The sequence below is a fragment of the Tamandua tetradactyla genome, chromosome 15, assembly GCF_023851605.1.
Source record: "Tamandua tetradactyla isolate mTamTet1 chromosome 15, mTamTet1.pri, whole genome shotgun sequence".
Lineage (NCBI taxonomy): Eukaryota > Metazoa > Chordata > Mammalia > Pilosa > Myrmecophagidae > Tamandua > Tamandua tetradactyla.
Genome location: NC_135341.1, coordinates 54,590,260 through 54,603,173, shown reverse-complemented (window position 1 = coordinate 54,603,173; position 12,914 = coordinate 54,590,260). Strand labels below are relative to the sequence as shown.

The window sequence follows — 12,914 nt, the reverse complement described above, 5'->3', positions numbered from 1 at the left end:
GAATTAGTGAACTGGAGGATGGAACATCTGAAATCCAAAAAGAAACAGAGACTATAGAGAAAAGAATGGAAAAATTTGAGCAAGGCCTCAGGGAATTGAATGATAATATGAAGCACACAAATATATGTGTTGTGGGTGTCCCAGAAGGAGAGGAGAAAGGGAAAAGGAGGAGAAGAACTAATGGAAGAAATTATCACTGAAAATTTCCCAACTCTTATGAAAGACCTAAATTACAGATCCAAGAAGTGCAGCGCACCCCAAAGAGAATAGATCCAAATAGGCGTTCTCCAAGACACTTACTAGTTAGAATCTCAGAGGATTTTGAAAGCAGCAAGAGAAAAACAATCCATCACATACAAGGGAAACCCAATAAGACTATGTGTAGATTTCTCAGCAGAAACCATGAAAGCTAGAAGACAGTGGGATGATATATTTAAATTATTAAAAGAGAAAAACTGCCAACCAAGACTTCTATACCCAGCAAAATTGTCCTTCAAAAATGACGGAGAAATTAAAACATTTTCAGACAAAAAGTCACTGAGAGAATTTGTGACCAAGAGACCAGCTCTGCAAGAAATACTAAAGGGAGCACTAGAGTCAGATACGAAAAGACAGAAGAGAGAGGTATGGAGAAGAGTGTAGAAAGAAGGAAAATCAGATATGATATATATGATACAAAAGGTAAAATGGTAAAGTATTACCCAAATAGTAATAACACTAAATGTTAAAGGACTGAATTCCCCAATCAAAAGACATAGAGTGGCAGAATGGATTAAAAAACAGGATCCTTCTATATGCTGTCTATGGGAAACACATCTTAGACCCAAAGATAAACATAGGCTGAAAGTGAAAGGTTGGGAAAAGATATTTCATGCAAATAACAACCAGAAAAGAGCAGGAGTAGCTATACTAATATCCAACAAATTAGACTTCAAATGTAGAACAGTTAAAAGAGACAAGGATACTATCTACTAATAAAAGGAACAATTCAACAAGAAGACATAACAATCATAAATATTTGCGCACCGAATCAGAATGCCCCAAAATACATGAGGAATACACTGCAATTACTGAATAGGGAAATAGACACATCTACCATAATAGTTGGAGACTTCAATTTGCCACTCTCATCAATGGACAGAACATCTAGACAGAGGATCAATAAAGAAACTGAGAATTTGAATATTACAATAAATGAGCTAGACCTAACAGACATTTATAGGACATTACACCGCACAACACCAGGACACACCTTTTTCTCAAGTGCTCATGGATCATTCTCAAAGATAGACCATATGCTGGGTCACAAAGCAAGTCTCAACAAGTTTAAAAAGATTGAAATCATACACAACACTTTCTCAAATTATAAAGGAATGAAGTTGGATATCAATAATAGGCAGAGTGCCAGAAAATTCACAAATACGTGGAGGCTCAACAACACACTCTTAAACAACGAGTGGATCAAGGAAGAAATTACAAGAGAAATTAGTAAATATCTCGAGGCGAATGAAAACGAAAACACAACATATCAAAACCTATGGGACGCAGCAAAGGCAGTGCTAAGAGGGAAATTTATTGCCCTAAATGCCTATATCAGAAAAGAAGAAAGGGCAAAAATTCGGGAATTAACTGTCCACTTGGAAGAACTGGAGAAAGAACAGCAAACTAACCCAAAGCAAGCAAAAGGAAAGAAATAAGAAAGATTAGAGTAGAAATAAATGAAATTGAAAACATGAAAACAACAGAGAAAATCAATAAGACCGGAAGTTGGTTCTATGAGAAAATCAACAAGATTTATGGGCCCTTAGCAAGATTGACAAAAAGAAGAAGAGAGAGGACGCAAATAAATAAGATCAGAAATGGAAGGGGAGACATAACCACTGACCTCACAGAAATAAAGGAGGTAATAACAGGATACTATGAACAACTTTACGCTAATAAATACAACAATGTAGATGAAATGGACAAGTTCCTAGAAAGGCATGAACAACCAACTTTGACTCAAGAAGAAATAGATGACCTCAACAAACCAATCACAAGTAAAGAAATTGAATCAGTCATTCAAAAGCTTCCCAAAAAGAAAAGTCCAGGACCAGATGGCTTCACGTGTGAATTCTACCAAACATTCCAGAAAGAATTAATACCAACTCTCCTCAAACTCTTCAAAAAAATCGAAGTGGAGGGAAAGCTACCTAATTCATTCTATGAAGCCAACATCACCCTCATACCAAAACCAGGCAAAGATATTACAAAAAAAGAAAACTACAGACAGATCTCTCTAATGAATATAGATGCAAAAATCCTCAACAAAATTCTAGCAAATCGAATCCAGCAACACATTAAAAGAATTATACGTCATGACCAAGTAGAATTCATCCCAGGTATGCAAGGATGGTTCAACATAAGAAAATCAATTAATGTAATACACCATATCAACAAATCAAAGCAGAAAAATCACATGACCATCTCAATTGATGCAGAGAAGGCATTTGACAAGATTCAACATCCTTTCCTGTTGAAAACACTTCAAAGGATAGGAAGAATACAAGGGAACTTCCTTAAAATGATAGAGGGAATATATGAAAAACCCACAGCTAATATCATCCTCAATGGGGAAAGATTGAAAACTTTCCCCCTAAGATCAAGAACAAGACAAGGATGTCCATTATCACCACTATTATTCAACATCGTGTTGGAGGTTCTAGCCAGAGCAATTACACAAGAAAAAGAAATACAAGGCATCAAAATTGGAAAGGAAGAAGTAAAACTATCACTGTTTGCTGACGATATGATACTATACATCGAAAACCTGGAAAAATCCACAACAAAACTACTAGAGCTAATAAATGAGTACAGCAAAGTAGCAGGTTACAAGATCAACATTCAAAAATCTGTAGTGTTTCTATATACTAGCAGTGAACAAGCTGAGGGGGAAATCAAGAAACAAATTCCATTTACAATTGCAACTAAAAGAATAAAATACTTAGGAATAAATTTAACTGAAGAGACAAAAGACCTATACAAAGAAAACTACAAAAAACCGTTAAAAGAAATCACAGAAGACCTAAATAGATGGAAGGGCATACCGTGTCCATGGATTGGAAGACTAAATATAGTTAAGATGTCAGTTCTACCTAAATTGATTTACAGATTCAATGCAATACCAATCAAAATCCCAACAACTTACTTTCTAGAAATAGAAAAAGCAATAAGCAAATTTATCTGGAAGGACAGGGTGCCCCGAATTGCTAAAAGTATCTTGAGGGAAAAAAAGCTGGAGGTCTCACGCTGCCTGACTTTAAGGCATATTATGAAGCCGCAGTGGTCAAAACAGCATGGTACTGGCATAAAGATAGATATATTGACCACTGGAATCGAATAGAGTGCTCAGATATAGACCCTTTCATCTATGGACATTTGATCTTTGATAAGGCAGTCAAGCCAACTCACCTGGGACAGAACAGTCTCTTCAATAAATGGTGCCTAGAGAACTGGATATCCATATGCAAAAGAATGAAAGAGGACCCGTATCTCACACCCTATACAAAAGTTAACTCAAAATGGATCAAAGATCTAAACATTAGGTCTAAGACCATAAAACAGTTAGAGGAAAATGTAGGGAGATATCTTATGAATCTTACAACTGGAGGCGGTTTTATGGACCTTAAACCTAAAGCAAGAGCACTGAAGAAAGAAATAAATAAATGGGAGCTCCTCAAAATTAAACACTTTTGTAGCATCAAAGAACTTCATCAAGAAAGTAGAAAGACAGCCTACACAATGGGAGACAATATTTGGAAACAACATATCAGATAAAGGTCTAGTATCCAGAATTTATAAAGAGATTGTTCAACTCAACAACAAAAAGACAGCCAACCCAATTACAAAATGGGAAAAAGACTTGAACAGACACCTCTCAGAAGAGGAAATACGGATGGCCAAAAGGCACATGAAGAGATGCTCAATGTCCCTGGCCATTAGAGAAATGCAAATCAAAACCACAATGAGATATCATCTCACACCCACCAGAATGGCCATTATCAACAAAACAGAAAATGACAAGTGCTGGAGAGGATGTGGAGAAAGAGGCACACTTATCCACTGTTGGTGGGAAAGTCAAATGGTGCAACCATTGTGGAAGGCAGTTTGGCGGTTCCTGAAAAAGCTGAATATAGAATTGCCATACGACCCAGCAATACCATTACTAGGTATCTACTCATAGGACTTAAGGGCAAAGACACAAACGGACATTTGCACACCAATGTTTATAGCAGCATTATTTACAATTGCAAAGAGATGGAAATAGCCAAAATGTCCATCAACAGACGAGTGGCTAAACAAACTGTGGTATATACATACGATGGAATATTATGCAGCTTTAAGGCAGAATAAACTTATGAAGCATGTATTAACATGGATGGACCTAGAGAACATTATGCTGAGTGAGACTAGCCAAAAACTAAAGGACAAATACTGTATCATCCCACTGATGTGAACCGACGTTAGAGAATAAACTTGGAATATATCATTGGTAACAGAGACCATCAGGAGTTAGAAATAGGGTAAGATAATGGGTTACTGGACCTGAAGGGATGCAGACTGTGCAACAGGACTGGATACAAAAACTCAAAAATGGACAGCACAATACTACCTAATTGTAATGTAATTATGTTAAAACACTGAATGAAGCTGCATCTGAGCTATAGTTTTTTTGTGTGTGTGTATTTTTTTTTATTTTTTTCTCTATATTATCATTTTATTTCTTTTTCTGCTGTCTTGCTATTTCTTTTTCTAAATCGATGCAAATGTACTAAGAAATGATGATCATACATCTATGTGATGATATTAAGAATTACTGATTGCATATGTAGAATGGAATGATTTCTAAATGTTTTGTTAGTTAATTTTTTTTTAATTTAAAAAAAAAAAGCCTACTGGCCTTTTGAACTGGAATTTTGGAACCAGAAAACTTTAGAATGATATTGTCACCATCTGCTAGGACAAGAAGCCTCAGATTCTGATGATCTAAGTGACTGTGAAAAGTCTATTAATGACACAGATGTTTTTAGAGTTATTTCCCAGTGACTATGAAGAGGGTAAAGAAGATAATATCGAAGAAGAGATTAGACCATCAGCCTAAGGAGGAAAGAGACAAAAAACCCATTGGTTCTTCTGATAGGTATCAGAGTGGCTTCAGTATAAATTTTTCTGTTTGTTATGTAAGTGGTAATGTATAGAGGCCAGGATTCTTCATCATTCTAAGGTACATATAGAAGATAGAATTTATACCTGTCCAGTTTGTATTAAAACAATTCAAGAGAAACGAAATTTTTGTTCCGTGTGTGATAGAACATGTTAAAATGCCACCAAGCAGAAGGGACCTCTCTGGAAAGAAATTGTCATTGAAAGGCTCTCTAAAGAATATTTGTCCCAACAGCCTCTTGGCAACTCCAGATCAAAATTAGTCATTGAATGAACAAGCCAAAGGAGAGTCTCATAAATATGTCACATTCAGCAAATTAAAAGATTGCTGTCTGCAAGACAGAGATTTGTATCCATGCCTTGGCACAGACTATTCCTGTGTGTTTAGACAATTTGAATACTAAGTGTTTACATCCTAAAGCTGAACACCAAAATAATGATGAAAATGCCAAGCACTGCTTGGATATGAAAAATAGAAGAGCATAGTATACTTACTGTAATGACATTTCATGTCTGCTTTTCATCTGCAAGAGCATGAACAAGTGCTTTGTGGTCCTTGACCTTATATGTGCCTTATATATAAGATTGCTGTGCTAGGTTTGGATCAGTGAATAACCTATTTAGTCATACACAAAAGCATTGTGATCTGCATTATAAATGTGAATTAAATGGCTGTAATATTGTTTTCAGTGACTCGGGGCAGCTTTACCTCCACAAAACACAATAGGGATGCATCTTACACATGCAGCTTTCTTGGCTGTAAAAAGTTCTCTTATCCCAAAATTGGGTATCAGAATCACCTCTCAGTGCATAATGTTGAAAGCTCAAATGGAGATGTGAAGAAGTCAATGAAAGTTGAGCCTGCAGCAGATGAAAAGCAAGACTCATCTACTTGACCAAACTGATAAATCACTTTTACCTGAGGATCTTCTTTTCTGTATAGGTTTAACTACTTCTCAAATCAATACAGAAACTGCAGAAAATCTGAAAGAAAACACTGACAGTAATTCTGGTGATCAGTTAAGTCATAGTTCTTCATCATCGATGAATGAAGAATTAATTGACACACTGGATCACTCTGAAACCGTGCAGGATATATTATTATCCCATGAGAAAGTCTTTGTGTCCTCCAGTTTAAAAGAAAATGTTTCATTGCAGCAGTTTGTTTTGATGGGAATAAATTTACATGTGGTTTTGATGGCTGTGGTTCCACGTACAAAAACACAAGAGGGATGCAAACGTTTCTACAAAAGGTTCATCTATACCATTTCAAACCCAAATGACAAAGACGAAAGATCTCTTTCCCTGTTTGGGTAATGAACATAATCAAACAACTGAAAAGTTTGATGCAGAACCTAAACACAGCTCAGATACAAACAGCAATTTCCCAGATGAAGGTCTAGATGATAGTATTTATATTAAACATAAAAGAACATCAGAAGTATTGCTCAGAAGCCTCTGTTGATACTTCTAAAAAGGCTATGTACACCCAGCACCGGTAAGTTGAAGCTGGTTTCCAGCCCTGTCTGGTACCATCCCGCCTCATTCCTCTCAGCATGACAGATGCCACTGTGTCCCCCCCCAAGGACTTCCTGGCAGGTGGAGTGGTTATGGCCATCTCCAAGACCATGGTAGCACCCATTGACCAGGTCAAGTTGCATGCCAGCAAGTAAATCACTGTAGATAAGCAGTACAAGGGCATTATAGACTGTGGGTTCATATTCCCAAAGAATAGGGAGTCCAGTCCTTTTGGTGTGGTTACCTGGCCAGTGTCTTCAGATACTTCCCCACCCATTGCTCGACTTTGCCTTTAAAGATAGATACAAGCAGATCTTCCTGGGTGGTGTAGACAACAGGACCCAGTTTTGGCGCTACTTTGCATGGAACCTGGCATCAGGTGGTGCTCCTGGGCCCACATTCTTGTGTTTTGTGTACCCTCTTGATCCTGCCCATACCTGTCTAGCAGCTGATGTGGGGAAAGCTGGAGCTGAAAGGAAATTCAGAGACCTTGGTGACTGCCTAGTTAAGTACTACAAATCCAATGAGATTAAGGGCCTGTACCAGGGCTTTAATGTGTCAGTACAAGCTGTCATCATCTACTGTGCTGCCTGTTTTGGTATCTATGACACTTGAGAAGGGAATGCTTCCAGATCCCAATAACACTCAACCTTCAACAGCTGGATGATATCACAGTCTGTCATGGCTGTTGCTGGGTTGACTTCCTATCCTTTTGACACTGTTGATTGCCACACAATGATGCCAACAGGGCGTAAAGGAACTGATACCATGTACACAGGCACATTTGACTACTGGAGGAAGATTGCTCATGATGAAGGGTCCAAAGCTTTCTTCAAGGGCACGTGGTCTAATGTTCTCAGAGGCATGGGTAGTGCGTTCATGTTCATCTTGTATGATAAAATCAAGAAATCCACCTAAGTTATTTTTTAGTGTTTCCCCTCCTGTGAACCAGTATGTTTTATTATGTAACATATCTTGAGCATTCTCGACAGATGGTTGGCTGTCTATTTATCAATGGCAACAATTTTTTAAAACTTTTTTTTAATTGTATAATACAACATATATACAAAGCAAAGAAAGAAAAAAGTGATAGTTTTCAAAGCACTCTTCAACAAGTAGTTATAGGACAGATCTGAGTTTGTCATGTGTACCATACTATCATCTCCAATTTTTCCTTCTAGCCACTCCAGAATTTAGGAGGCTAGAAGGAATAAGTATTTTTTTTTATCATCACAGTCAACTTTTCTTTCTTTTTTTTGTGAAAAATAACATATATACAAAACAATAAATTTCAAAGCACAGTACAACAATTAGTTGTAGAACAGATTTCAGAGTTTTTTATGGGTTACAATTCTACAATTTTAGGTTTTTACTTCTAGCTGCTCTAAGATACTGGAGACTAAAAGAAATATCAGTATTCAGCACTCATACTCATTTGTTAAATCCTACCTTCTCTGTATAGCTCCACCATCACCTTTGATCTTATACCCCACTCTTTAGGGGTATTTGAGCTATGGCCATTCTAACTTTTTCATGTTGAAAGCGGCTGGCAATAAGGGAGATGGAACTAGCTGATGTTCTGGAGAGGCTAGGCCCTCTAGGTCTTAGAACTTACTTGGTCCAGGGACCCATCTGGAGATTGTAGGTGTCTGGAAAGTTACCCTAGTGCATGGAAACTTTGTAGAATCTTATATATTGCCCTAGGTGTTCTTTAGGATTGGCTGGAATGGTTTTGGTGGGGTTTGGCAAGTTATGATAGGTAGCAATGTCTAACTGAAGTTTGCGTAAAAGTGGCCACCAGAGTAACCTCTCAACTCTTTTTGAACTCTCTCAGCCACTGATATTTTATTAGTTACATTTCTTTTCCCCCATTTGGTCGGGATGAAATTGTTGATCCCATGGTGTCAGAGCTGGGCTCATCCCTGGAAGTCATCTCACACGAATGGCAATAATCTAATGGTTGAAAATGGGAAACAATAATATTCATCTAACCACTTTTTCTCTTAAAACCATTTCCATAATGATGGGACTCAATTATATTTATTATTTCAATCATTCATAATGAATAACAAATTTGAAGAAATAAAAATATCTGAAATACAAAAAATAAAAAATAGAAGACCATGTTGGAACTTCAGCTTGAAAAACTCAACACATGGATCTTTCTCAGTGTCTTTACAGGGTTACCCATCCATGAGTGCTAAATCTCTTCAGTTGGTTTCATCTATCTCAGACCTTAATTTTCAGAATCAAGATGAAAATGTGCCAAGTCAATACCTTGCACAGTGGACAGCTAAGCCTTTTTTCTGTGAGCTTCAAGGATACAAATATGAATTTGTAACCAGAGAAGCTTTGTTAATGCGTTATCTTAAAAAGCATAATTATTCAAAAGAGAAAGTCTCTTAGTTAACCATTTTCAACATTTATATTCCCCCTTTACAATGTTGTATTTACCAAAGGTCATTTACAAGAAAAATGCATCTTAGGATTCATTCTAAAAATAAGCATCAAATTGGCAGTGACTGAGTAACACACAAACTATTGGATAATGAAAAATGTGATCATAAAGGCCCATGCTCAGTGGATTGAAAGGTGATTGTTCTGTGAACTTGGAGATGATCCCAACAGTAACTCTGAGAAGCCACACTGTCTTTCTAAAAAGGATGAATGCACTTCAGAAACGGATATAAAATCATTTTGTGAAGAAACAGAAAATAAAACATCTGATATTTCATCACCAGTTGGTAGCCATAGAGAAGAACAAGAGGGAAGAGATGGGAGAGGTAGCAGAAGTACTGTTGCTAAGGGAAATCTGAGCTATATTTTGAATAATTGCCACAAGCCATTCCATTGTATCCATAAAACTTGATGGGTAGTAGCATCGTGAGGCATTGCACACTTATCCATCAGATGAGTTAGTGCCTATTTAGAGCAACAGATGGGAAACCTTGTCATTTGTATTAAGAATGGTACCACAATTAAGGAGGAGCCCTCCTCTGAAGTGGAACTCTGGATAAAGAAAGAAGAAAACAGAAGCTGTGAGTCAGAGCACACAAAATACAGCCATTCTCTGCGAGACAATAGCCCACCTGTCCAGAACACTGATACCCCTCATCCAAGTGAAAGGAATGGAGGTCAGAAAGGGTGTACAGAAAGCAACCCAGTATTTGATGCAGATACAGTTCAGAAACCACTTCTTTGGAACAAAGTAATATAGTTCAACCTCCTCCTTATAAAATAGAAAATTCCGTACCTAATCCTGATGGGATTGAAAGTGGGACTTAGTTCACAAGTTTCTAGCTGCCTTTACCAAGGATCAGAGGCTCAGAAATTGGGCAGCATAGTTCAGGACAGGAAAACACTGAAAAAATTCAACCAGTGTCCCAAGGAGAATTTTAGGAAGCAATCACAGCCCCGGCCATCTGATTTGAAGACTTAAAAATCTATAGGATTCGAGTCTTCATTTCTGAAATTTATTCAGGAAAATGAAGAGAAAGAAGATAATTTTGATGATTGGGAGCCTTCAGAGCACTTACCATTAAGTAAGTCTTCACAACCCAGTAATGACTTACCAGGGAGTGTTATGGCAAATGATAAGGTGAATGACAATGACTGAAGTTTACATACCTCATTCTTCCAGTAACTATAATTCATGAGAACCTGGCTACAGTCCTGCCCTTAATAGTAGCTGAGACAACAATCATTCCTTTCTTGGAAAACCTGAGGGTTATATTGGACAAAGCATTAATAGACTATGGAGAACTAGCCTTAGAGCAACTTCATTACCTTTGGCCAGTAGTTGTCCTTGAAAAATCTAAGTTTTCTATGCTAATTTTAGACTTGTTTCCAGCAGAAAAGACAGATGAGTTTTGTGTAGGAAGTTCCTAGATAGCAGTTTTGTTTTAGAAAAAGACTGGCTCCAACATTGCAACATGGTGAGAATTGCCAACTACAACAAAAGCTGAGAACCAGCCACAACATTGTTTAGAGTAGAACAGGCTATGTATTTACATGAATGTATAATAATCTATGTCAGTGGTATTGGCTGAGTTCATTAGCTCTCCAGTTGACTTATTCATTGGTTTTTTTTTTTAAAGAAATGGAACTGTACTCTTGTTTGGTGCTAATTAGTATATTAAAATATTCTGGGGCTTTCTTTTTCAAATTAGGTGTGCATGATGGTATATGGAACAAATACCAAGGTCCCAGGTTGGGGGAGCTAGGGAAAGGGATTTGGAGTTCTTACTTGACTTGAATGATGGTGCTTTGTGTAATATATTGTACACTATAGCATCTTAAATTTTTTTAGTTGAGTTTCAATAATTTACAATTTTTCACCTCCCACCCCCCACCCCCCCCCAAAATATGAGTCTGGCCTTTCCATTCTAGGATTAGTTGACCATAAAAAAGAAATAGAAATTTTCACTGGCTAAGAAATTTTAAATAGAGTCGAGAAATCACTCTAAAAGTTTTTCTTATGCAAATTTAAACCACATATTGCAAACTGCCACAGTATTCCAAGTCCCAATCAACAGTTTTCCTAAAAACTCTAGAGAATACCCTGAGCTCCATCTTTTTTCTGCTTCTGTTCAGAACGTGTGTATAATTTCTCAGTCAGTTTGTTTCTTCTCAGTTATAAGCCTTTCACAATGATCTCCCCATCAGAAGCTACACTCCTATTTCCCATGCTCATCAGCCACCCTCAGTAATATAGTCAGATATCTGTGCTCCCACAAGTAGGGCCTGTGACCCCACTGACAGTTTGAAGCAACTACAGAAGACATACTGTCAGCCCAAATTCTCTTAAAGTTAAGGGAGAAAGAAGTCTCTGAGGGGGAAATGAGTTAGGTTTAGAATTAGGGCAATGATTGGCTGAGCAAAGGGCAAATTCCCAGAAGCAGTCAGGTTTCAAGGAGAAAGATATGTCTGAAAAGATCAGCAGTAAACCACACTTGGGGGCCAAATGACCCCACCTGAGTGAGTCATCTGTGGAGAAGTGTAGAGCCAATTGACCTGCCTGAGTGAGTCATCTACTGTCAGACATACACAGATGAGGGGAAAGAGGAGGGTAGTACAATCGTTAATAAAAATTACAAAAGGAATAAAAATCTATAGAAACAGATTGTCCCTCAGCATCAGGGCCTCTCACTTCTCCTTTCTTGCAACAGTGCCTGCATGTTCCATCTCTGCATGTATACTCAGTAAATTTTCTGCCTGTTTATTCTGAAAAAGAAAAAGCAATAGTATGAGCATATTTACTCATGTCATCACCCTTACTGGAGAACTCTATCTCTTCATGCAGCTACTATCTATTGTTTAATGTCTTTTCCTTTCAATCTGAAGAACTCCCTTTGTTATTTCTTGTGGGAGTGGTCTAATTGTGATGAAGTCCCTCATTTTTGAGGGAGTCTTCACTTACCCTCCTTTTTGAAAGACAGTTTTGTTGAATATAGAATTTTGGGTTGGCAATTTTTTTGCTTTCAGCACTTGAAATTTGTCTTCCCACTGCCTACTTGTCTTCATGGTTTCTGATGAACAGTCGGCATTTGATCTTATTGAGACTTCCTTGTATGTAACATGAGGCTTTCAGAATTCTCTCTTTATCTTTGGCTTTTAACAGTTTGATTATAACATGGCATGGTATGTGTCTTTTTGGGTGTATCATGTTTGGATTTCACTGAGCATCTTGGATATGCATGTTCATATCTTTTATTAAACATTTTCTTTTCCTGATTATGTTTAATGTTCTTCCATTTTCTGCTAGTATAAAGCTTTGACTTTGAGAATACTGGCGATGATCTAATTTTCATTCACTTGTGAGTCATATGCCATTTTGCATGGATGCCCAAAGGAATTTTTACTTTAAAGTTTAGTAATTTTGCTAGAATGTGTCTTGGTGTCTGTTGTACTAAGCAGATAGTATCAGAGTATATAGTATTCACTTTTAATATGTATTTTTTTTTAATTTCAGAAAAATTTCCTGAATTACAGTTTTTAGTGTTCTGTTTACATGCTCTCCCCTCTCCTTTGTAAGGACTCCTGTTATCTTTATGTTGGATAGTTTTTGCTTTTCTTCATTATCATTTTCTCTCAAATTCTTTCTGCCTCTTTTTTGTTTTCTTTTTAATATTTCATATGTTTTCCTTTTCATTTTTTATTTCTTAAGGCACTGATTCTCAGTCTTTTCTTTGGAC

At 37.1% G+C, this 12,914-nt stretch overlaps 1 protein-coding gene and 3 pseudogenes across 2 annotated transcripts in view; all 4 read left to right on the top strand.

Moving 5' to 3' along the window:
• The window catches only part of FBXL2 (F-box and leucine rich repeat protein 2), a 210,464-nt gene that overhangs the window by 100,387 nt on the left and 97,163 nt on the right, over positions 1–12,914 (top strand). The gene's annotated exons all lie outside the window — the stretch shown is intronic.
• LOC143657762 (zinc finger protein Rlf pseudogene) lies at positions 4,571–6,704 on the top strand (annotated as a pseudogene).
• Positions 6,759–7,638, top strand: LOC143657461 (ADP/ATP translocase 2 pseudogene; annotated as a pseudogene).
• LOC143657460 (zinc finger protein Rlf pseudogene) lies at positions 8,052–10,978 on the top strand (annotated as a pseudogene).